This window comes from Paramormyrops kingsleyae, chromosome 1 (assembly GCF_048594095.1).
Source record: "Paramormyrops kingsleyae isolate MSU_618 chromosome 1, PKINGS_0.4, whole genome shotgun sequence".
Classification (NCBI taxonomy): Eukaryota; Metazoa; Chordata; class Actinopteri; order Osteoglossiformes; family Mormyridae; genus Paramormyrops; species Paramormyrops kingsleyae.
The window spans coordinates 45,526,129-45,551,885 of record NC_132797.1 but is presented as its reverse complement, the minus strand read 5'-3'; the positions used below and the strand labels follow the sequence as shown (position 1 = coordinate 45,551,885).

General features: G+C 47.7%; 1 non-coding gene across 1 annotated transcript; it reads right to left on the bottom strand.

Moving 5' to 3' along the window:
* Positions 1-7,542: 7,542 nt before the first annotated feature.
* trnal-uaa (transfer RNA leucine (anticodon UAA)) lies at positions 7,543-7,630 on the bottom strand. Its single transcript has one exon. It is a non-coding gene; the product is annotated as a tRNA-Leu (tRNA).
* Positions 7,631-25,757: the final 18,127 nt, after the last annotated feature.

Here is a 25,757-nt window from a genome sequence, read left to right as displayed (position 1 = left end):
AAGACAACATGTGATTATATACACACAGGTTCAGATGAGGGTCCCCCGGTCGAAGAATTGATCACAAATATTGAGAAGATTATTAGGGAAGGGTCTATGGAGGACACAGCGCTGTCGAGAGCGGCGGGTGACGACGTGAAGACGGCAATGGCGGGGGGACCCGTGGCGCTACGAACGATCCATTTTATCATAGGGGCCGTGGCATGGATTATGGATACGGTAATAGATGACGATTGTGCGGCGTGTGCAGCATACTGCCCCAACTTACGCTGGCACAGGTGTTACAACGGTCCAGAGCCATATTATCTGCTTTATAATTTTGAAAGGGTCGCCAAAAAGCTGTGCACGCCACGGGTTGCAGATATATTAAGAAACTGTATCATGACGTTTACCCCAAAGCCGCCACCCGCAACAATTGTTCAAGAGGCTATTGATACCGTTGTAAATAAACTGAAATATGTTAGCGATATACGCGTTACGCTGGACGGAATAATGAGCGATATTATAGACCCCCAGCACACGAGCGATGTTTATACTGCGGTTCTGGGGTACTGGCGAGTGGCGCGGCATGCGTGAATGTCATTTCAAAAGTTATTTTAAGAGTTATGGTCCTGTTTTTATTTTATTTTGTAGCGAGTAAGTAAATAAAATAATAATAATGAAAATAATGTGTGAAATGAGTTTCTTTTTTTTACTTTTCACTCTATCTACATCCATGAAACTTGCAAAGTTACAATTATTGGTTAAATTGTGGATTGTAGATGGCATGTGCCATGCTGGTCACGCTGGACAATTCTTCTAGCCATGTAGTCTTCACTCTCATCCAGGATATTACCCCATTATGTTACCCTTAAGCAGGTGTAGCGGTCGTCAGATGGTTGCGAAAGAATCACTTCACATTTGGTTCATTTCAGCAACGATGCTTTACTGTAAATATCTGTTAATGTCATGATTCTGGGTGGCTCGGGAACGGGAACGAGGCATGGTGCACGAAAAGAAGGGTGGACGACCCACTGGCGGCTCCAGGAACAGAAAGGGGTTTATTAAATCAAACAGAAAACACTACAAACAGAACTAAACCAAAAAAAAGGACCACGAGGGGTCAAAACTAAAGGGAATAAACTAAGACTACAGATCACAAATAAACAAACTGGGCAGGTAAAACATAAGACAGATCTGACCAACTAACCAAGCAAGAACACCGCAAACAAAAATCAACAACACACCAGAACACTTCATAGACAATGTTAGACAGAACACATTCTAGACATACTGAAGACAATGAACCACTGGGGAACTGAACACAGGCAGGAACTAAAATACTAAAGGGGTAACGAGACTAACACAGGGCAGGTGAGACTAATTAACAAAGACCAGGGAAACAGGGCACAGGTGAAACTAATAACTCAAAAGAACTAAAAACAGGGAAACTAAGAACTAACCAAGGAAACAAACTAACACTGGGGAATTACAGAACAGGTAAAGACACAAGCAAGGGCACCAGGAACAAAACCAATAACCAAATACAAAATCAGACACAAGAAACTCAAATGAAACACTAGGGAGCAAAATACAAAAACAGGAGGTGGGATTCAAGCATAGGACAGAAGGGTACTCAGGACAGAAGGGTACACAGACAACCACATGCTCAACACATAGAGCCACAAGACCAGACAGGCAACAAGGGAGAACAAAGACTAACATGAGAACGGGATGACCAGCAACACCTGCTGGTCAAACGGGGAAGGGACACGGAAGGACCACAGCAGGGGCTGACCCTGACAGTACCCCCCACCGAACGCGCGAACACCGGGCGCGCGCAAGGGCACTGCCAGGGCCACAAAGAACGGGCGGACAGGACTAGGTCGTAGAACAAGACAGGGAACCCACTAACAAAAACCAAGGAACTCGACAGACAAAATCAAGAACTCAGACAAGAGGGGAACGAAAACAGATAGGGCAGACACCAGGAGCTGGGACAAGACGACTAGACGAGGGAACCCAGCAGGGGACAGAACTTGGGGACCAGGAACAAAAAGACTCGGGAACGGACGTGGAGACGGAGGAACAGAACCAGGGGCATGAGGTGGAAAACAAAATGGGGTACGGGAACCAGAAGGGAAAGGAACAAAAGGAGCAGGGCGAGGGAAAGGACCAGGGACATGGGACTGAAATGGGGCAGATGAACTGAAAGGGAAGGGCAGAAATGGGACTTGTTGGGGTAGCCGGCCAGGAAATATAAAAGGGAAAGGTTGGGTAGGGTGTGGGCCTGGTGGCCGATTGGAGGGCGAGGTGGAAGGGATAGCAGGACGAGAACAGGAACTGGAGGGTGACGAGGAAGGGAGTGAAGGACTGGAGGATGATGAGGAGGAAGGGACTGCAGGATGAGGACGGGAACCAGAGGACAATGACGAGGTGACGATGGCAGGACGGGAACTGGGACTGGAGGGCAACGAGGAAGGGACTGCAGGACTGGAACTGGGGAGCGATGAGGAGGGAACAGGACAGGAACTGGAGGGTGATGTGAAGGGGACTGCAGGACAGGGACGGAAACTAGGACCAGAGGGTGACAAGGAAGGGACTGCGTCTAGGCGGTTGGACCGCCTAGTGTGTCCCCGTCTCCCCTTTCGGGAGACAGAGAACCGGCCTGACCCTCTGCTGGACCTCCACCCGCGCCAGGAAAGGTCCGCTTGGGTGGAGGTAGGCGTCCGGATCTTGGGGCTTGGGGCCAGGACGGTCTTGGGCGGAGATGCAGGAGCAAAGTCAAAAGGCCTTGCCCCCTGTGGGCCGGGCGCAGGCAGAGCAGAGGCGGCGGCCCCCTGTGGGCCGGGCGCAGGCAGAGCAGAGGCGGCGGCCCCCTGTGGGCCGGGCGCGGGCAGAGCAGAAGCAGAGGCGGCGGCCCCCTGTGGACCGGGCGCGGGCAGAGCAGAAGCGGCGGCCCCCTGTGGGCCGGGCGCGGGCAGAGCAGAAGCGGCGGCCCCCTGTGGGCCGGGCGCAGGCAGAGCAGAGACGAAAGCGGCCCCCTGTGGACCGGGCGCGGGCGGCCAGAGCGTCGCAGAGACGACAGCCCCCTGTAGGCCGGGCGCGGGCGGCCGGGGCATCGCAGAAGCGGCGACCTCCTGTGGGTCGGGCGCAGACAGAGCAGAGGCGGCGGCCCCCTGTGGGCCGGGCGCGGGCAGAGCGACGGAAGCGGCCGTGGCTTCCCCTGGGCAGGGCTCGGGCAGAGCGGCGGAAGCGGCCGTGGCTTCCCCTGGGCAGGGCTCGGGCAGAGCGGCGGAAGCGGCCGTGGCTTCCCCTGGGCAGGGCTCGGGCAGAGCGGCGGAAGCGGCCGTGGCTTCCCCTGGGCAGGGCTCGGGCAGAGCGGCGGAAGCGGCCGTGGCTTCCCCTGGGCAGGGCTCGGGCAGAGCGGCGGAAGCGGCCGTGGCTTCCCCTGGGCAGGGCTCGGGCAGAGCGGCGGAAGCGGCCGTGGCTTCCCCTGGGCAGGGCTCGGGCAGAGCGGCGGAAGCGGCCGTGGCTTCCCCTGGGCAGGGCTCGGGCGGAGCGGCGGAAGCGGCCGTGGCTTCCCCTGGGCAGGGCTCGGGCGGAGCGGCGGAAGCGGCCGTGGCTTCCCCTGGGCAGGGCTCGGGCGGAGCGGCGGAAGCGGCCGTGGCTTCCCCTGGGCAGGGCTCGGGCTCAGCGGCGGAAGCGGCCGTGGCTTCCCCTGGGCAGGGCTCGGGCTCAGCGGCGGAAGCGGCCGTGGCTTCCCCTGGGCAGGGCTCGGGCTCAGCGGCGGAAGCGGCCGTGGCTTCCCCTGGGCAGGGCTCGGGCTCAGCGGCGGAAGCGGCCGTGGCTTCCCCTGGGCAGGGCTCGGGCTCAGCGGCGGAAGCGGCCGTGGCTTCCCCTGGGCAGGGCTCGGGCAGGGCGACGGAAGCGGGCATGACTTCTGGGCAATACTCGGGCAGGGCGGCGGAGGCAGCTGCGGCTGGGCCAGACACTGGAGACGAAAGTCCCTTGGCCCAATCCATCAGCCGGCGATTGAGGGCCTCCAGCCCTTCCTCCACCTCAACAGGCGTTGCAACAGGAACAACTGGAGGCAGACAAGGAAGAACCTGGCCCTCTAGATGCAGAGGCTCCACTGCAGCAACTGATGGAGCTTTCCTCCCCTTTCTAGGGAACTTGGGGACCCGAACAATGGCATCTACAGGAGACCGGGAACACTTCAGAGCCAGCCGGGTACCATAATAGGCACTTGGAGAACAGACAGGATCAGGAACAGGTCCAGAGGGTGAGTGCTCCAACTGGAGCACTGCAGGCCCAGTAGCAGGTGCTAGGGACACATATCCCAGCATGAGGGGTGTTGTGGAGCCTGGGGATCGTCCTTGCGAGTGGTTCATTCTGTCATGATTCTGGGTGGCTCGGGAACGGGAACGAGGCATGGTGCACGAAAAGAAGGGTGGACGACCCACTGGCGGCTCCAGGAACAGAAAGGGGTTTATTAAATCAAACAGAAAACACTACAAACAGAACTAAACCAAAAAAAAGGACCACGAGGGGTCAAAACTAAAGGGAATAAACTAAGACTACAGATCACAAATAAACAAACTGGGCAGGTAAAACATAAGACAGATCTGACCAACTAACCAAGCAAGAACACCGCAAACAAAAATCAACAACACACCAGAACACTTCATAGACAATCTTAGACAGAACACATTCTAGACATACTGAAGACAATGAACCACTGGGGAACTGAACACAGGCAGGAACTAAAATACTAAAGGGGTAACGAGACTAACACAGGGCAGGTGAGACTAATTAACAAAGACCAGGGAAACAGGGCACAGGTGAAACTAATAACTCAAAAGAACTAAAAACAGGGAAACTAAGAACTAACCAAGGAAACAAACTAACACTGGGGAATTACAGAACAGGTAAAGACACAAGCAAGGGCACCAGGAACAAAACCAATAACCAAATACAAAATCAGACACAAGAAACTCAAATGAAACACTAGGGAGCAAAATACAAAAACAGGAGGTGGGATTCAAGCATAGGACAGAAGGGTACTCAGGACAGAAGGGTACACAGACAACCACATGCTCAACACATAGAGCCACAAGACCAGACAGGCAACAAGGGAGAACAAAGACTAACATGAGAACGGGATGACCAGCAACACCTGCTGGTCAAACGGGGAAGGGACACGGAAGGACCACAGCAGGGGCTGACCCTGACAGTTAACACATAAAACGGTGATTGCACTCCCTCTTCCAGCAACTCGATTGCCGAGCAGCTTCTCCATACATTTTTAAAAGACAAAAGGAAATTATAAACCGGAATATATTATAAAGACTAAAAGACTAGATGAACAAAACAATGAAATAAAGTTATATTTAAGACAACATTGTTTAACATAATTCACCGATTAGACAATTTTTAACATCAATAAAAGAAAAGAGAAGAGGACCCAACCTGTTAACACATAAAACGGTGATTGCACTCCCTCTTCCAGCTTAGGCCGCGACAGCCAAACAAAAAAAAGAAAATCAACTTTCCAAACAAGTATTCTTACAACAAAACATATGAATCAAGAGTTAAAAGTAACAGAAATTATACCCTTATAAAATAAAGTAAAAACACAGTTGTCCAATTACAAATTAATTTAAAAACCAAGAGAACAAAAAAAAACATGTCTTACCAACTCGATTCCCAAGCAGCTTCTGCCCGGGAATTAGCGAGATGGCTTAAGGTGCGCAGCCCAGAAAAATGCCCCACCCGCAACAATATACAAAAAGGAACCTTTGTCAATAAAACAAATGCCCTCTGATAACTAATACTACTTATAATAAAATAAACATAATTTATATACACAAAACTAAATTGTTCACTAAAATAATCATAATAATAATAATAATAATAATAAATGAGAAAGTTTTATAGAAGTTCAATTATATATATTAACTAACTCGGCTACATAGGCAACATGTGTACCACCCTGTATAATCTATCTACACCACCAAATGACCCAGGGTTTTGATGGCGTAAAATAAACACGTTTCAAGTGCTTGTTAGCCATCATGAACCTCAAGCAATAATGATACAATGTTTTCATGACTCAACTCATTTTATTTAGAAAGCATATAAAAATGATCAGCCAATCACATTTTGACAGACGTTTACACACCAGCCATAGTCTGCTCGCATGTGTACAAATTACAGAAATCATTAAATGCCTCATCTACACCATACTCACAATCACCCTCTTCAACTATGCATTTCAGCTCACGCAATTTGGCCCGTACATTAATTTGGCCTTTAAGTTCAGAAACTAACACATCGATTGATGCATGTATTTTTACAGGAGCGGTGTGAGGGTGAAACATGGCGACCACTTTTGTGATAATATGTTTAAGCCCGGCCTTCTTTCATCTCATTGGGTATCATCACCTGGACGAGACACACCCACAGACCTTTCCCCCGCACACCCACGTTTCCTGGATGCCCTGTCTGAATTTACTTTTCGGACGATACTGAGCAACAAGTCTTCTCCTCAACTTAACCCTCAGCGAACCCCATCCCATTGTTTTGCCATTACACTCATCTTTATTTTAATATATATTGTAAATATGTCAGATTTTTGTTAAGTTTGAAATTTGACATCAAAGTATAGACATTGCAAAATGCAGTTTGGAACTTGTTTGGAACAGTTTGGCTTATCAGTATCCTATAATGTGTTGTAAAACAAAACTATCACATATAATTTCAACGTAAAACATGATGTCAGTGTTTTTACCATTAGAAAATAATTCATTATTATATAAAATAGCATGTCGACAAGCACAACTAATGTTTTATCCCTTAAATTAAGATAACTAAGGCATTATTCTGCCAAATATTTAAAAATGTTTCGGTGGATGTTGATATAGCAGGATAATGCACCATGTCACAAAGCTCGAATCATTTCAAATTGGTTTCTTGAACATGACAGTGAGTTCAGTGTACTAAAATGGCCCCCACAGTCTCCAGATCTCAACCCAATAGAGCATCTTTGGGATGTGGTGGAACGGGAAATGTACATCCGTTTGATGTACAGTTTCGGGAAAAACATCGGCGCTGGTTTATGACATTACGACAAATGGATAATAGCCTGGGAACGGGGGGCCAGCAAATGGATAATTGTCTTGTGAGCCGGTCTATCCCGAGGCAGGCGTCAACAGGTGCGTGGCCCCCGCTGTTTCATAGCCCCTGGTGTGAACCCCTTTAGCAAAATAAGAACAGTAGACAGCCCCACCTAGCGGTATGTGCTGAGGCCGTACCACACCCATGCTTCTAAATTTATGTTAAAAACACATAGATTCATTCCCTAAAACTTATCGTCTAGGCTGTTCACATACATTGTATTAAACATTGCGTTAAAACAGCACGTTCATGTTAAAGAGAATTATTTCTAGTTTAAAACTAGCGGCAGGCCGGCTTTTAACCACCACCGCTTCTGGGGTCATGCCGTACGCTCATTTTAACAAGGATTACCAGCGGCAAGGCACTACTACCCAGAAAAGGGTTTACCTGGGGTGGGGTGGGGGTCGAACCCACGCGGACATACGTCCATTGAATCTTAAGTCCAACGCCTTAACCACTCAGCCACCCTGGTGAACATGGCACATGTACATACATTTTGTCTATTTAAAAAATACTATTACAAATAGACATTTATTTAATTTAGAAATATATTATTTATACTATTTACAAATAAGTCAGATTAACAAATAGAGTTCATGTGCATTCTGTCAGGATGGTGGCGTGCTCACACAATTAAGGGCCATGGGCTAGCGATTACAATTTCCGCCGTCGCCATTTTGAACGTGTTTCCGCCCCTCCCCTTCCCCCAGCGATCAAACATTTGTCGCCCAAGTTTTGAACTGGCCGGCCGCGTACGGCCGAGCTGCGGGGCTAAAATGTTTGCTGGTTAAATGTTTTCTTCAACCTAACACTGGTAAATATCGCTAAAAGTTTTTCTTGTTCTTCTTTAACTCTCTGGGGTCGAGTATGTCGTCGGCGACATCGCGTATTTTTCGCGTCTATTTCAGTTTATATCTCACTGAAATCTTAATGTAGAATCATGAAAAAAACGCTGGCTAAATCCGTAATCTGTCTTCTTTTCAAAACGTCCATTGTCGGAAGTACTAAAGTTTTTTTAATTAGGTTAAATCGGCAAAAAAGTAAACCTTGTCATCTTACTTTGTTTTACCTGCATCGGGGGCGTGTAGTACCGCTCTCACCCGAAGATCGCTATTCATATTCTAAATAGCCGCATTAGCGCGTATTCAAATCACATTCGCATGGTAATTTGATTAACAGCGCAACGGTGAAACGCGATCCAGATACATCCCCTTCAGCGCCTAAAAGGGGGTTGGGGACATGGCCAGGTGACAATGGCTCATTCATACACATGAAAGTTGCTACATATTCAATGAAAGGAGCCAGAAATAGTGACATGAGTTAGGTTTTTCTTATTTATTTATCCAAATGAATGTTGCATCTACACCATTTAGTCATCTTCATGTAGCCAAGACTTTGGTGATCAGATATCTGGGATCAAAACAAACTGCCAGCATTGCTTACTATGTACTTTTATAATGTTTCTGCAAGTGTTCCAAACTGCATTTTGCAATATCTATACTTTGATGTCAAATTTCAAACTTAACAAAAATCTGACATATTTACAATATATATTAAAATAAAGATGAGTGTAATGGCAAAACAAATATATAAGAAATAATTTATTTGCCATGAATTAAGTTTATGATATTTGAAGAAATGTGTGATCATGCCCCAGTCAGTGAAAGTGTGTTTCCTACCCCTAGACCCCAGAGGGTTAAACACGTTGGTTAAATGTAATAGGTTTAAAATATTTGTGCTTGTTTCACATTTGCTCTTTTGTGCTTGTTTAAAAGTTAAAAGTTTGGGGCTTGTGTCGTTTGTGCTTAAAATACGATGTTTTATCTTGACAGTGTTTCGCTCGGGCATGTCTCTACTTGTTTAAATTCCGTCTGCTCTGGCTTTTCTTTCTTTCTTTTAAAAAGTTAAAGTTTGGGACTTGTGTCGTTTGTTTAAAAATACGGTGTTTCGCTCGGGGCATGTCTCTACTTGTTTAAATTCCGCCTGCTTTTCTTTCTTTCTTTTTAAATGTAACACTAAAGTTTTGCCCTAGCTTACGTTCATCCTGCTATATGCTTTATTATTCCTTAAAACGTAATTAAAAATAACACATTAATAAAATACATGTAATGTATTTTTATTCTATTAAAGTTTAACAACCCCCCAAACCATACGACCCCCCTATCGGCAACACGTGGCATAAGCATGTATGATACCATTTGGCCAAAAACCCCTCCCCCCGACCAATCAGAACAAAGGATACGCCCACATCCCACTTATGACGTCATAGATGGAAGACAGCTTTAAGCTCCGCCCAAACTACCACATAACCTTTTTTCTGGGAACTCCCATATTAGAAAGTAACAGAGCCCCACAAGACCAAAGAGGCATGATCATATACGAAAGCCCTAAGTAACTAAGGACAGGGTATTTATTTGCATAGTGTGAATCAGATTATAATGCTGGCAATTTGTTAGCTTAGGAATGGCTCTGCACCCAAAAACTTCTTCTGGATCACAAATTCTAGGTTGAAAACCTCGGTTACATACTTAAAAGCAGCAGTTCTCAACCTATTTTTATCCAATGACCCCCTGTGTCCAGAAAACATGTTTGGGCCCCCTACACAAGTTATGATATTGTTTCTCTTGTAGGTGTTCTGCAATGATGGCAAAAATTGCCCGTATTCATTAATATGAGCATATTTTAATTTGGCTACACTTTCAAACAATGTAATTTCTTTTGAACATCAACTTTTACTTTTTGGTTTCACTCCACTATGTCGACCAACACTCTTTTTATTCTGTTTATGATACTATTACTAATGATGCTAATTGTTTTAAAATAAAATGAACCAAATAAAAATGATTTCTAGCCTGTTCCCTCCATCAGCCCTCCTCACGGAGGAGAGCCCTCCCGGACAGCAGTACCCGCTCGGAAGGGTACGCAAATGCCTTCGCCGCCTGTGTGAGCATCTCACGCAGCAGAGAGATGAGCGCGTCGCCGAGTGTCTAGGCGACGTGTTCGCGGCGGCTCCACCTTCCGCTGCAATCGGTAAGAAGAAGCGGAGGAAGAAGCACATCGTGTAGCAGGAAGAGACCCCGACTCTCTTCCTGGGAGCCTGCTCTCTGCTCCCCGCCTGAGAGCTGACCAGTGGGCACGAGAGCTCACCGCCCACCTGGGACGACACCGCCACTGCTCGCCTGGCGAGCTTCCACACGGAGAGGCCGCCTCCGTTGGAGGCTTACTTTTATCGGCCAGAACGTCTGGGGCACGGAGGAATACGCGCTGTAAGAGACGGCATTCCCCGGGTCCCTAAAACCCTTAGAGGGGCAGTCCCTGGCTTACCTGCTTCGGACCTACCTATTCCGGACCTGCCTGCTCCGGACCTGCCAGCAACGCCTGCTGCTGCTGCTGCCGCACTGCCAGCGGCACCGCCTGTCCAGCCTGACCTGCCTGTCCTGCCTCCGGTCCCAACTGCTGCCGCTGCTCTGCCCACGGCACCGCCTGCTGCTGCTGTCGCCGCTCTGCCCGTGGCACCGCTTGCTGCAGCTGCCATCGCCGCTTGGCCCGAGGTGCCCGCCGAGGCGCCCCCTGCTGGCCACGTGACGGCGGCCCCCACTGAGGCGCCCCCTGCTGGCCAGGAATTGGTGGTGCCCGCTGCAGCTCCGCCCGTGGTCCTGGCTTCGCCTCTGCCTGCAGCTGATGACGCCGCTCTGCCCGCGGCGCCCCCTGCTGGCCGCACGCCCGAGGCGCCCCCTGCTGGCCGCACACCCGCGGCCCCGCCTGCTGAGGCCGCCACTCTGCCCGTCCAGCCCGGCTCTTCTGTCCTGCCCGGCTCTTCTGTCCTGCCCGTCCAGCCCGCAGCTCCGGCTGCACCGCCTGCGGCCATGCCCGCGGCTCCGGCTGCACCGCCTGCTGCTCTGCCCTGCTCGTCCGTGGATGAGGCGGTACCACCGGCGGCCACCCCACCCACGTCCTCACTGGGGACCTCCCTCATGACTCCCTCGCCCTTGCCCCGATGAGGCCGACAACCCCCAGGACCCCGCCTTTCAGTATCCCGGAAGGGACGGGGACACAGGCGTCGGGGACACAGGCGTCGGGCCCCCTGGCTCGCCCGTTCGGCCCCTGGCTGTGGCTCGGTGGTTGCCTGCGGGTCCTCGGGATCGGCGGTCTCCGGGCCCCTCTGCTCCGGCTGCACCTTCGCCTGTCGCGGCTTCCCCCTCCTGCCTGCCTGCACCGGTGTTCCCTCCTGCTCCCTCCGTGTCCCCTCCGTCACTCCCTCGACCCGTTCCCTTGGCCCCTGTGTGGTCCCCTCCTGCTCCCTCCTCTCTCTTGCCTGCGGCCCCTCCAGCCGCTGCCCGTCTGGGTTCCTTCGGGCTCCCCTAGTTCCTCCTCCCTTTCCCTTTGTTCCGCCTGTCTCTGCTCCTCGTCCTTCTGTTCCTGCTCTGTTCCCTCCTGGCCCCTTCGTGTCGCCTGTGGGTGTTCCCTCTGTGTCTCCCTTCTCTGTCTGCCTGTCTGCCTTTCCTGTTCTTTGTCGGGTTTTGTCTTGGTTCCTGTCCTTGTCCTTGTTCTGTGTTTCTGTTCTGTTTCCGGTCCCTCGTTAATGGTTTTTGCTTTTGTTTTCCAGGTCCTGTTCCCCGGTCTCGTCTCGTCCGTCGACTCCCCTCAGGCGCGCCCGGTGTGCGCGCCTTTGGCGGGGGGTTCTGTCACGCCCAGCTCAGTATGATCCTCGTGTGTGCCACACCCCCTCATTACCTCGTGTCAATTCCTGATTGTGATCACCTGTGTCCTGTTATTTCTGGCTAGTCTTGTGTATTTAGTCCGCGTCTGAGTACATCTCGTCAGATCTGTCAGTGTAGTGTCCGTGGATGTCTCTACGTGTCTGTCATTGGCTCATTAAAACCCCATTTATCCGTCTTCACGGCTCCATTCGCCTGCTTTTCGGCTCGCCTGCCCCGCGATCGTGTCATTATGCCTGTGTAAGAACAATATTAAACATGACCTAACAGGAGTGCTTTGGCTAAATTTGAGATTATTGCCAAATAAATATATTATTGGCAAGTAAATATACAGATATATAGTAATTAGGCTGTTCAAGACATCAAGACCTAGTTTGTTAGGCTCAAAAAAAAAAAAAAAAGTTCACAACATCGTTGTAAGGCCAGTGGCCCAGCATGCTTAAGCCTGCCCGTTACTTTAATTAACAGCTGCCCTGCTCTTATTGTCCTCATGTGTTTTCCCTATAAAGGCAAGGGTTTAAGGTCTGACTTCCTAGTTGAGCATTTCTCATTCTCAGTGTTGTTGTCCTTGCCCTTGTGTGCACAATTGCCAGGACCCTGGTCCTGGCTCCATTCCTTAATCCTTTTGCTGTTCCTGGTCTGTTGCTAATCTGAGTCTTATTTCTGGTCTGGAATTGTAGTTTAACTGTTTCTGGTTACCCTCTGCCTTTGTTCCATGCCTGTCATATTAAACCCTATGTACTCACACCTGCATCCCTGTCTCCTGAGCCTCTCCCTTTGTCCTTTCACCTATGCTAGGGAATTCATGATAACTGGTTAAAACATTTTTTCTCATTTTATAAAAAAATAAGAAGCACACTTTCCAGGACTGGTTCCATCTTTGTTCCTTGACCTCAGTTCAAGTGTAGGATTCCCCATTTTTGATTGACTGTTGGGAGCGTAAAACTCTTCAGATTTAATTTGTATTTTTAAATTGTTTAATACACTGAAATTAATAATACAATTTGTTTGACATACTAGCTTTTCAAGGTTTTGCATGTTTTAACATTTAGTTTCATCTGTTTGAGCCATAAGAGTTTCAGGCACAAGTCATATTTAAGAGTTACAGTGACATTTAAACAGTTGATGTGTACACATAATATTACTCTGATGTTGGACATTTTTCTCCCGGCTCAGAACCCTGTGCAGTCTTTCCCTTGATTTTTAACAACAGGCTGACGACTGAAAATCTCACTGTCACACCCAGCTCTGTACGATCCTCGTGTGTGCCACACCCCCTCATTACCTCGTGTTAATTCCTGATTGTATTCACCTGTTGCTTGTTCAGTTTAGCTGGTCTTGTGTATTTAGTCCACGTCCGAGTTCATTTCCCCATATCAGTCATTGCGTTGTCCTGTTGTTCGTTGATGTCTGCCTTTCCCTGCCCAGTAAAAACCCCTGTTTACCCGCATCACCATTTCTGCTTGCCTGCTTCTCCGCTTGCCCACTCCACGCACCCTGACACTCACAGACCTTTTTTTATTTTTATATAACCTTCAGACACATTTAAGCTGGAGGATGGGTGGATGGAGAGAGAGGATGACAAGTATATACACTGCTCACAAAAAGTTTGGGATATTTGGGCTTCGGATGAAATTTATGGAAAACATAAAAAGCTCACACTACAGTGATATATCATAAAAGTAGCGCATTTAAGTAGAAGCATGCAATGGTGATTTCCTCATGTCAAACAAATTATTGAAACAAAAGCCAACAATAGTGGCAAGTATACCACAACAAAAAATGCCAGTGTCTCAATAACGTGTCATGTGCCCTTGAGCATCAATTACAGCTTGACAACGACGTCTCTCACTGTTCACAAGTCGACTTATTGTCTGCTTAGGCATGGCATCCCACTCTTCTTGAAGGGCTGCCCTCAGGTCATTGAAGTTCTGGGGTACAGAGTTACAAGCATCTGCACGGCGACTTAGCTGATCCCATAAGGTTTCTATGGGATTCAGGTCAGGCCATTCCATTCGAGGTACCCCAGTCTCCAACAGCCGTTCTCTAATGATGCGACCTGGATGAGCTGGAGCATTGTCGTCCATGAAGATGAAATTAGGCCTGTGTCCATGCAGGGGCACAATGACTGGATTAATGTTACTATTCAGGTACTATGGGCTTCTCACAAAGTGTAGGGCAGTTCTGTATTGACTAGACACACCTGCCCACACTGTAACACCACCACCACCAAAGCTCATCTGGTGACAACAGTGGCTGATGTATTGCACTCTCCTTGACATATCCAACATCGATTTCTGCTCAACGTGAATCGACTTTCATCAGAGAACAGCACTGGTCCCTCGTCCAGCTTAAATGCTCCCTGGCCCATGCAAGACGATGACGCCTGTGCCTGGTGGTGTGGTCAGGTAGCCTTGCAGGTCATCTAGCACACAGACCATGCTGATGTAAACGGTTTCGAATGGTCTGACGTGACACTTGGGTGCCTCTCACCTCCCTTAAATGTGCCTGGAGTTGAGTGGCATTCATCATCCGGTTCCGCAGGGCACTGTTCACAATGAAGCGGTCATCAGTGTGGGATGTGGCCAAAGGACGTCCACTTCTATGCCTTTCTGTGATTCTTCCAGTCCCTCTGTATGTGTTGAAAAGGCTGTCTCTGAAACGGAACACTGACACACATGTGCTTGGAACAGTGTCAGGAGCGTCTTCTTTGAGATTTTGGCGTTCATTTCTTATTGTGCCGCACCGGACCATCTTACCGAGCGCTGAGGGATCCTGGCCAGTTACTTACCATACTCAGGGGTGCAGTATTGTGTGTCACTGATGAACTGTAAGTGACAGGTCTTGGACTGATTACATTTGGTGTTGTAATATTGCAGTGTGGTCATCTACTAAGTTGTTAGTGTGTAACTTTGAGGAGATCTGTTACTGAATGTATCGCAGGCAGACTCTCTGTATTCTGTGTGTCACGCCCACAGGGGCAGGGCAGCACCGCGGTAGACAATGAAGATTCGAAGTGTTGTTGCCATTTTCGGATGTACCTTACTAAGCATTTTGCCTGTCTTCTGTCTTCCCCACTTGTCCTGCCTGCTGTGTCCTGCCCTGCTGTGTCAACTACCCTGCCTGCTTCTCGCTCCTCTCCAACCTGCCCGATCTCCCCTGACCTGCCCTCCTGCTCCGTCCTGCCCGGCTGCCCTGACGATCCTGCTCCTGCTCCCTCGTCATTGCCGAGTGGGCAACACACCTTGTATGGGCTGAATATGCTATAAATTCTCGTTTGAATCCTCTCACTGGTATGTCACCCTTTCAGTGTGTTTTGGGATATTCACCACCTCTCTTCCCCAGGGAGGCTGTGGCTGGAGAGGTACCGTGGGGCCAAAACAACGTGGCAACGCGTCCAACAAGCCCTTTCCACCCTAGCCACCCGGCAGAAAGCCCAGGCTGATAAGCAAAGACGACCAGCCCCACCTTATCGTGTGGGACAACGAGCCTGGCTATCCACTCGCAACTTGAAGTTGCCATCATGCCGTAAGTTGTCCGCCCGGTTCATTGGGCCCTTCAAAATTATATGGAAGGTTGGACCCAACTCCTTCCGTTTGTCGCTTCCTAGCATGTACCGCATCTGCCCCACATTCCATTCCTCTCTCCTTAAACCTGTGCGGGGTACAGCCCGGTTCATTCCACAACAGAGGTGACAGTTCCACCGCCCCCATGGTACAAGATGGCTCCCAGATCTACCAGGTCCGGTCTCTCCTGGATTCCTGGCGTGGGGCAGGAAAGCTATAGTATCTGGTGGACTGGGAGGGCTTCGATCCAGAAGAACGGTCTTGGGTGCCCAGATCAGACATACTGGACAGGGACCCGATTGAGGACTTCCATCGTCTGTACCCATCTAAATCAGCTCCGAGGCACTCTTCTCAGCCTCCAGGGGTGCAGCCATCAGGGGTGGGGGGGTGGGTACTGTCACGCCCACAGGGGCAGGGCAGCACAGCGGCAGACAATCGCCGCTTACTTAGTACATTACTTTAGGCGATCGTTGCCATTTTCGGATGTGCCTCACTAAGCATTTTGCCCGTCTCCTGTCTTTCCCGCTTGTCCTGCCTGCTGTGTCCTGCACTGCTGTGTGAACTACCCTGCATGCTTCTTGCTCATCTCAAACCTGCCCGATCTCCCCTGACCTGCCCTCTTGCTCTGTCCTGCCCGGCTGCCCTGACGATCCTGCTCCTGCTCCCTCGTCATTTCCCTGTCTCGTCTCTCCGTGTAGGACTGACTCTCCTGGTGACCGACTGCCTGTACCCCGACTATTCTTCTGGTTTTCCCTTCTGGAAAGATCCACTTATACGATCTCTAATCAGCAATCACATAACAGTGCCGCCATCTACCGGTTAACCCTTTGGGGTCTAGGGGTAGGAAACACACTTTCACTGACTGGGGCATGATCACACATTTCTTCAAATATCATAAACTTAATTCATGGCAAATAAATTATTTCTTATATATTTGTTTTGCCATTACACTCATCTTTATTTTAATATATATTGTAAATATGTCAGATTTTTGTTAAGTTTGAAATTTGACATCAAAGTATAGACATTGCAAAATGCAGTTTGGAACACTTGCAGAAACATTATAAAAGTACATAGTAAGCAATGCTGGCAGTTTGTTTTGATCCCAGATATCTGATCACCAAAGTCTTGGCTACATGAAGATGACTAAATGGTGTAGATGCAACATTCATTTGGATAAATAAATAAGAAAAACCTAACTCATGTCACTATTTCTGGCTCCTTTCATTGAATATGTAGCAACTTTCATGTGTATGAATGAACCATTGTCACCTGGCCACGTCCCCAACCCCCTTTTATGGCGCTGAAGGGGATGTATCTGGATCGCGTTTCACCGTTGCGCTGTTAATCAAATTACCATGCGAATGCGATTTGAATACGCGCTAATGCGGCTATTTAGAATGTGAATAGCGATCTTCGGGTGAGAGCGGCACTACATGCCCCCGATGCAGGTAAAACAAAGTAAGATGACATGGTTTACGTTTCTGCCGATTTAACCTAATTAAAAAAACTTTAATACTTCCGACAATGGACGTTTTGAAAAGAAGACAGATTACGGATTTAGCCAGCGTTTTTTTCATGATTCTACATTAAGATTTCAGCGAGATATAAACTGAAATAGACGCAAAAAGTGCGCGATGTCGCCGACGACATACTGGACCCCAGAGAGTTAACCTCGGTACATACTGAATAACCGTAATACTGCTACCTTCGCTTAATGTATTATCTCATCTCTCCTAAACATTCGCAGTTAACGAGAACAAACTAACAAACTAACTTAACATACAGGATATACACTCACCTAAAGGATTATTAGGAACACCATACTAATATGGTGTTTGACCCCCTTTCGCCTTCAGAACTGCCTTAATTCTACGTGGCATTGACTCAACAAGGTGCTGAAAGCATTCTTTAGAAATGTTGGCCCATATTGATAGGATAGCATCTTGCAGTTGATGGAGATTTGTGGGATGCACATCCAGGGCACGAAGCTCCCGTTCCACCACATCCCAAAGATGCTCTATTGGGTTGAGATCTGGTGACTGTGGGGGCCATTTTAGTACAGTGAACTCATTGTCATGTTCAAGAAACCAATTTGAAATGATTCGAGCTTTGTGACATGGTGCATTATCCTGCTGGAAGTAGCCATCAGAGGATGGGTACATGGTGGTCATAAAGGGATGGACATGGTCAGAAACAATGCTCAGGTAGGCCGTGGCATTTAAACAATGCCCAATTGGCACTAAGGGGCCTAAAGTGTGCCAAGAAAACATCCCCCACACCATTACACCACCACCACCAGCCTGCACAGTGGTAACAAGGCATGATGGATCCATGTTCTCATTCTGTTTACGCCAAATTCTGACTCTACCATTTGAATGTCTCAACAGAAATCGAGACTCATCAGACCAGACAACATTTTTCCAGTCTTCAACTGTCCAATTTTGGTGAGCTCGTGCAAATTGTAGCCTCTTTTTCCTATTTGTAGTGGAGATGAGTGGTACCCGGTGGGGTCTTCTGCTGTTGTAGCCCATCCGCCTAAAGGTTGTGCATGTTGTGGCTTTACAAATGCTTTGCTGCATACCTCGGTTGTAACGAGTGGTTATTTCAGTCAAAGTTGCTCTTCTATCAGCTTGAATCAGTCGGCCCATTCTCCTCTGACCTCTAGCATCAACAAGGCATTTTCGCCCACAGGACTGCCGCATACTGGATGTTTTTCCCTTTGCACACCATTCTTTGTAAACCCTAGAAATGGTTGTGCGTGAAAATCCCAGTAACTGAGCAGATTGTGAAATACTCAGACCAGCCCGTCTGGCACCAACAACCATGCCACGCTCAAAATTGCTTAAATCACCTTTCTTTCCCATTCTGACATTCAGTTTGGAGTTCAGGAGATTGTCTTGACCAGGACCACACCCCTAAATGCATTGAAGCAACTGCCATGTGATTGGTTGATTAGATTATTGCATTAATGAGAAATTGAACAGGTGTTCCTAATAATCCTTTAGGTGAGTGTATATTTAGACAGTAAAAATACATTTAGACAATGATAGACAGTGACAGTAATTATTATAATATAATAAAATATATTTAAAATTAAAGAGTTCTGTCGGGGAGAGTGATCAGCTCCTCCGGCTGCCGCCCACAGAGTATGAGACACGCGCTGATTTACTTGCTGCAAGGGTAACCCCACCTCAGTGTGAGCTACAAAGTTGTGGCCCCTCGACAGAGTTTATTTATACTATAAGGTAAACATACTGATATCAGGTTACATTGTGGGTGTGAACAACATTTTAGAATGGGATGGAAGCAATGGGAATGTGGGAGTGGGAACAGGAACAACAGAACGTGCGTCAGAGGTGGCCTCGTCTGCTGCACGTGATAGAAAGTTACTGTTGAGCATTTACACAGTTGCTACATGGAACAAGTTATGCATCCTTGAGAATACACGTGAGTGATAATATATATACAATTTCAACCCAACAGTCCCTCCTGTTTATCATGAACCGTGTGTTCGACATCCGACATCCACATCTTGCCTAAACATTTTCTGTGGGCGGCATCACTAAACAACGGTGTCATCATGTTCTTCATCAGCGTGGAACTCTTGTTGGCTCAGGGCAGTGTATGCTACAACAAAAGAATTAACAACCATTCTGCTAATCACAGCTTTACAACATGGTATAATGCAAATGGAAAGAATACAAAGAAAAATCAAACATGTGATAACCATTATTACAAGAAATTTGAATAGTCCGAGCCATCCCCCTTGAAATAGCCAATCAAACCAAGATGTGCTAGGGTGAAAGTCCTCGGCCATGGCTCTCTGAAGATCTTTGAGACAGTTCATGGCTTCAGTCATATTAGGGGAATGGACATTATCTGGAATGTATGTACATCAAGTATTGTTCAATAAAACACAAACACGTGAGTGGTTAGTTGTAAGAGGTCTCAAATAGGAGCCATCGTGTGTCCACCTGGGGGCGCGGCGAGTGTTATCCGATGCAGACCTCGTCCACAAAAGCAACCCGCTGACTACAGTCAGGAGGACCAGAAGCCATGTTACCAGGAACCGCTTACAGTGAGCCATTCTAAAAGTGAGTGCAGATCAGTTGGTTTCTTCACCGGGTTGAGACGTCGGCACCCTATTGGTTACCGCGCCTTTGTAGCGGACTTCCACTGCTACTCCGTCGGTTGTACTGGCTCCTGTAGGGGTTTAATGAGCTTGCAGTGACTTCTGTGTATCCACGATGGTCGCTCCGCTATCTTCACGGCTGTCGGGGTCGTGAGGAGCACTTGATACGGCCCGTCCCACCTGGGAGAGCTCCAGTCCTTCCGAAGGAGGACCTTGACGAGAACCCAATCTCCAGGTTTGAGGTTGTCCTGTAATACAGAAGCAGAATTTACTGGCAGACTACTGGGTCTTTGTAATTCTTGAGAGCGCAGCAGTTTGCTCATCCAATCCGCAAGTGTTGTTTCCCTGTGCGCCTTTGTTATGTCACTCATCTCTGTAGCTAGAGGAAAAGGCCTACCATGCACTATTTCGAACGGCGTAAGACCTGCTGGGGTTGGCGTAATTCTCATCCACAATTTTACCAGAGATAAGCATTCTGGCCATGGCCTCCCTGTCTCTTCCACTGTTTTTCTTAGCCTAGTTTTTATGGTACCGTTGGTTCCTTCCACTAATCCTGCACTCTGAGGATGGTATGCGCAATGATTCTTTAGTTTAAACCCTAGCGCTTGAGAGCACAGGTCCATTGTTTGATTTACAAAATGGGTACCGTTATCCGATATGATGGTTTGGGGAATGCCATATGTAGGGAAATAACTGCCTACCAGACATTTTGCCACCGTTATCGCATCACAGTGTTTTACTGGGTATATTTCGACCCACTTTGAGAACGTATCAATTATTACCAAACAGTACTTTTTTCCCTGTGACCATGACAGCTCTATAAAGTCCATGTGAATGATTTGAAACGGGTGTTCTGCTACCGGAAACTGTCTTTGGTCTCAGGTTGCCCTGGGAATTATGCTTACAACAGATAAGGCATGATCTACAAAAGTTTTTTGCATAATCAGAAAAATTTATAGTATAGAAATGTTGATGTATTATATGTACCATCCCTCCTGTTGAGACATGGGTATTCCCGTGGCTCACCAATGCCGCTGTTTTGTATAAATTTTTTGGAAGTACGGGCTTATCATTGATGTGGTAGATATCATTAATCTGGATTGCTCCTCTATTGAGCCAGGCTTTTACTTCTGAGAGCGGCGCATGTTTTTGAGAATCACATAGTATATCTGCATCAATCAGTAGGAGATCCGTCATTTTCAATGTAGGTTGTTTCTGTGCTGCTGCCTTTGCTGTTACATCTGCGAAACTATTTCCTACTGTAGTGAAGGTGGTGTCAGTTTGGTGGGCTTTACATTTACATATTGCAATAGCAGATGGTAGCTGTACAGCGTCTAATAATCGTAATAACAGGTTTGTATGTGCTAGAGAGGTGCCCTGCGATGTTTTAAATCCCCTGTTCTTCCATACTTTGGAGTGATGGTGAACCGCTCCGAACACATATTGGCTATCAGTGTATATTGTCAATGATCTGTCTTTGTGCAATTCACATGCTCTGATGACAGCATACAATTCTGCTGCTTGGGCTGAACATGTCGGGGGGAAGTGCATTAGCTTCAAGTACTTTATCAGTTAAAACTACAGCATAGCCGACCTTATTTCTCCCGGTACTGTCTTTTGACGCCGAACCATCAACAAATACAGTTATTGAGTTGGATAGTGGCGTTTGAGAAATATCATGTCTTGGTTTTGTTTGTTCCTCTACTGTGGCTTTGCATGAGTGTGGTTCACCATCCATAGCTGATGGAAGAAGAGTACTTGGATTTAAAGGGCCGCATCTCTGCAATGTGATATTTGGTTGTGAAAGTAAAAGTGAAACTAGAGTGAGGTGTCTAACATGTGTCAGGAAAGGGAGTGGTATCTGTAACAGTATCAATGAAACTGAGTGTGGAACTTTCAAAGTGAGTGGGTGGCATAACACTAATTCTGCTGACATTGTTACAGCTTCCGCTGCTGCTGCACAGGCCTGTAGGTATCGGGGGAAACCTGCTGCAACTGCATCTAAGCGTTTGGAGTAAAATGCCAATGGTCTGTCTTTAGACCCGAAAGGCTGTGTCAATACGGCTTTCATGTAGCCTTGACTCGCGTCAACACACAGGGTGAAGGGCTGTTTGTAGTCTGGCAGAGCCAATGTGGTGTTAGCTTGCAGCATTAGTTTAAGGTTTGTGAATGCTGCTTCCCCTTCCCTGGTCCACTCAATTTTGTTCCTTAGGGCCATGTCTTTCCCGTATATTAGGGATTGTAAAGGTTGGACCAAGGCTGCATAATCTGGAAGCCATGCCCTGCAGTAGTTGCAGAGTCCTAAAAAGGACATCATCTGTTGCTTCGTGTGTGGTTTGGGTGCTTCCTGTATTGCCTTTTTTCTGGATTCTAGCAGTGAACGACCATACTGGGAGAGTCTATGTCCTAGATACACTACTTCAGTCTGGCAGTATTGTAATTTCTGTTTTGATGCCTTATGTCCGGTTTCGTACAGATGCCTTAATACTGTTAGTGTAGCTTCTTTACAGTGTTGTTCTGTGTCTGAGGCTATCAGTATGTCGTCCACGTATAGTAACACTTGACTATGGGCTGGCGTGGGACATGTGCTCATTGAGTACCTGAGGGCCATGGTGTACACATGTGGACTTTCTGAGAACCCTTGTGGGAGTCTGGTATATGTATACTTTTGTCCCCTATAGGTAAAACCAAACAAATGTTGTGACTCTGGATGTAGGGGTACTGAGAAGAACGCATTGCTCAGTTCCACTACCGAAAAATATATTTTTTTCTGGTGTCAATGAATTGAGTAGGAGATGGGGGTTTGGGACATCTGGTGCTGCATGTTTCACGATGTCATTGATTAGTCTCAGATCCTGTACCATTCTCCATTTACCCGTATTCGCTTTTTGCACTGGGAAAATAGGGGTATTACACGTGGACTCTGGCGCCCCCCTCAGTATCCCTGATGCCAGCATGTCCTGCACTACTGGGGCTATGCCTTGTTCAGCTTCAGGCTTTAATGGGTACTGACGTACCACTGGGCGGTGATCTGATCTCAGGGTCACTTTGTAAGGAGGGAACCCTTTAATCAATCCTACATCCATAGGGGAGTTGGACCACAGTCCCTCAGGGATGTAGCTCAGTTCTGGGTCCTCCGTTGCCTTGGCTGATAATAGATCTTGTCATTCAGGTTCGTCTAAATGTGTCACAGGTGTGACTTTAATTCTCCATCCGAGGGGGAACCTCCAAACCCCTGTGCTTCTATCATGTTTCCAATCTGAATTTGGGTCTGGCTGATAAGACGCAGATCTGTGATAGGCATCTTCCACAAAACACCTGAGATCTTGCCATCTACCCTGGGGTGGCTTTGATAATGACACATGGGACACCTTTTCCCTAAATAAATTTTGTTGTTTAGGATCCAATAACACTGAGGCTGCAGCGTAGCCAGTCGTGGGATTAACATACAGATACTGCAATGTGACCTGGGGTGGTCCCATAGCGTGAAACTGCCGATCATATCGGTAGTCGGGGCCAGGTGTGGGTTTGTACCACATGGTCACATGAAGGCCATCGTCGGGCATAAATTGGACCTTATCTACTCCCTGCTTTATTCTAGTTTTCCTTAGCAACTCCCGAGCTTGTGGTGTTTGGCCTAGGTCCAGAGACCAATAATACTGCGGAACTGACGATCCATGGACCACTAGAGCTTGCCTGTCTATTATTGCTTTCATGCCTGTGGTCGTGGCAACAATGCTTATGCCCATCTGGACCATAAGGTCTCTTCCTAGTAAGTTTACTGGGCATGACGGGCTCACCAGAACCTGGACCTCACACGCTGTCCCTGTCTCTTCATCTTTTACCGTTATGGGATTAGTTAATTGATGGGTCTCAGATTGCCCTCCGGCCGTTCTCACATATACTGTTGAAGTAGAGAATGTTGCTTTTGGCAGAGTTGTAGTTAATACTGTTCTACAGGCTCCCGTGTCACATAAACAATCATATGTCTGTCCATTTATAATAACCCGCCGCCTAGGCAGTTCTGCAGGCTGTTTAAGCGCTATCAGTTGGCACACCGCTTGAAGGTCAACCTCCTCCTCCTCCCTATCTAGTGGGGGCCCTAGCGGGGGTGGGGGAAGTGGTGCCTGCGGTTTCTCAGCTTGGCGTCACTGATCATTTTCTGTCGAGTTTGGGTTATTTACACGTTTAGTTCTACAATGCCTAGCTATATGACCTGGTTTTCCACAATTCCAGCATTTGTTATCATACTGAGGGGAGTTCTCTGGTCTACCACTTCTTCCTCGACCTCTACCTCCTCGGCCTCTGTAACTTCCCCTGCTCTGGGGGCCTGAATAGACTATTGCGATTGTATTGCCAGAGGCAGCGAAGGTCGCTTCTCCCTTTTGTTTTTGTGCTTTTTGTGCGTGCTGGGCATACTCTATAGCTTGCTGCACTGAGCCTGTATTCTGATGGACCCAATGTTTATCTATATACCGTTTAAGTTCAGGGTTTAGGCCGGCAAGGAATGCCCTTTTTTATTGTTGTTGGTATACTCCGACCTCATCACTATCTGGGGGAATGCCTGAATTACTTCTGAAAACTGGTCTCAATCTGTCTAGGAAGGCTCCTGGCTCTTTTTTTGTCTGCATTGTGAGATTTTACCGTAATCTGCTCTCCTTGAAAATCTTTCTCTGACTCTTTCTTCTAGCTGCCTTAGGCTGTGTCTCAGGGCGGATGAATCATGCGGGAGGGGTGTTCCGTCGTGCGCATGCCCTGTGAAATCTCCTGCAACTCTGCCCCATTTGTGATTAAACTGTTGCCTCAGGCACTGAAACATTTCTCTCCCATTTAGGTGGAAACTGCCTTGAAGTTCTAACACCGCTTCCCAAAATTCTCCTACACCTTCCTCAACAGGGGGTATCCCTTTTAAAGCAGCTGACCTATCCTCAGCTGTACAGGGTCTGTACACTAACATTGTTTCGGGACCTGTTCCATCCTGCCCCCTATCAGGATTCGCGACTTCCACCATGGGGCATTGGAACTCTGGGGTTGATGCCCCGTCTTCACTACTGGAGTGGAATTTAGTTTTGCATGACTCTAAGTCTTTCACTGGATACAGTGAAGGATCCCTGCTTCGGATCACCATTGGATGGAAAGGAGATTCTGGTGCCAATGACGCTAATGGAGCAGAATGTGGTGTCAGCGTTCTAGGCGCTGCTATCAGCTTGTCTTTTGGTGCTGCTTCCGATGTCAGCTGCGACAGCGGAGGAGCGGTAGGTGTTTTCTGTCTATGTGGGGTCTTTGCTGCACTTTCCTCATCAGGAGTGACTAGTGCTACGGCTGCAAGTTTTTCTTTCCTTTTTCCTTTTTTTTCCTGTCTAGTTGCTTCTCTTAATTTACTTTGTTCCAACCATTTTTCTGACAGCTTGTACTCCTTCTTCCGTCTGTCCAACTTTCCGCTATTTTTAGTGCGCAACATTTCTAGTTTTAAATCACTTTGTAACTTGAGAATGTCTGACGTATGGAGGCTTCCTCCAAACCCATGCTTTCTTCTCCACCTTTGATTACTTATAGTCCCTGCTCCTTCTACATATCCTTCCATAAACTTTTCATCTCCCTCTAAGGATGGCTGTTTACTTTGCCCCTTTCCCATCCTTTTACTTGTCTATTGTTATTACTACAAGGGTCCTGAGCAGAAATTCTCTGGCACGAGATTAGGGAGAGGACACTAACACGGCCTTCTACTGCACACTATCTGTGCAGCGGTGTCAGTTTTCAGGGATGGAACCCGTCCTTGATCTCCCAATCACCAGTACGTCTTTCTTCTCAGGCAAAGAAACAACAGGACTGGTAGAATCAGCCTAGGATTCTATAAATCACTTAGTCCTCCACATTCACACAAACATTCATACCCGGTTGATTACGGCCAACTCTAGCCTTTGTCAATTAACAGGTCAATTAAATTCTAATTCAACTATTTCCTTTCGGCGAAATATAACCAATTTAGATCATTTCCTTTCGGCGAAATATAACCAAACTATTTCCTTTCGGCGAAATATAACCAAACGTCTCACCTCTGGGGTCAGTCACAACGGTCGGGGTCCGTCAGGCATCACCAGGCGTCGAGCGCAGTCCTAACCACCGGCCTGGTCACGAATTCTCACGTTCCAGGACTTTCTCGACCCGTCTTAGACGAGC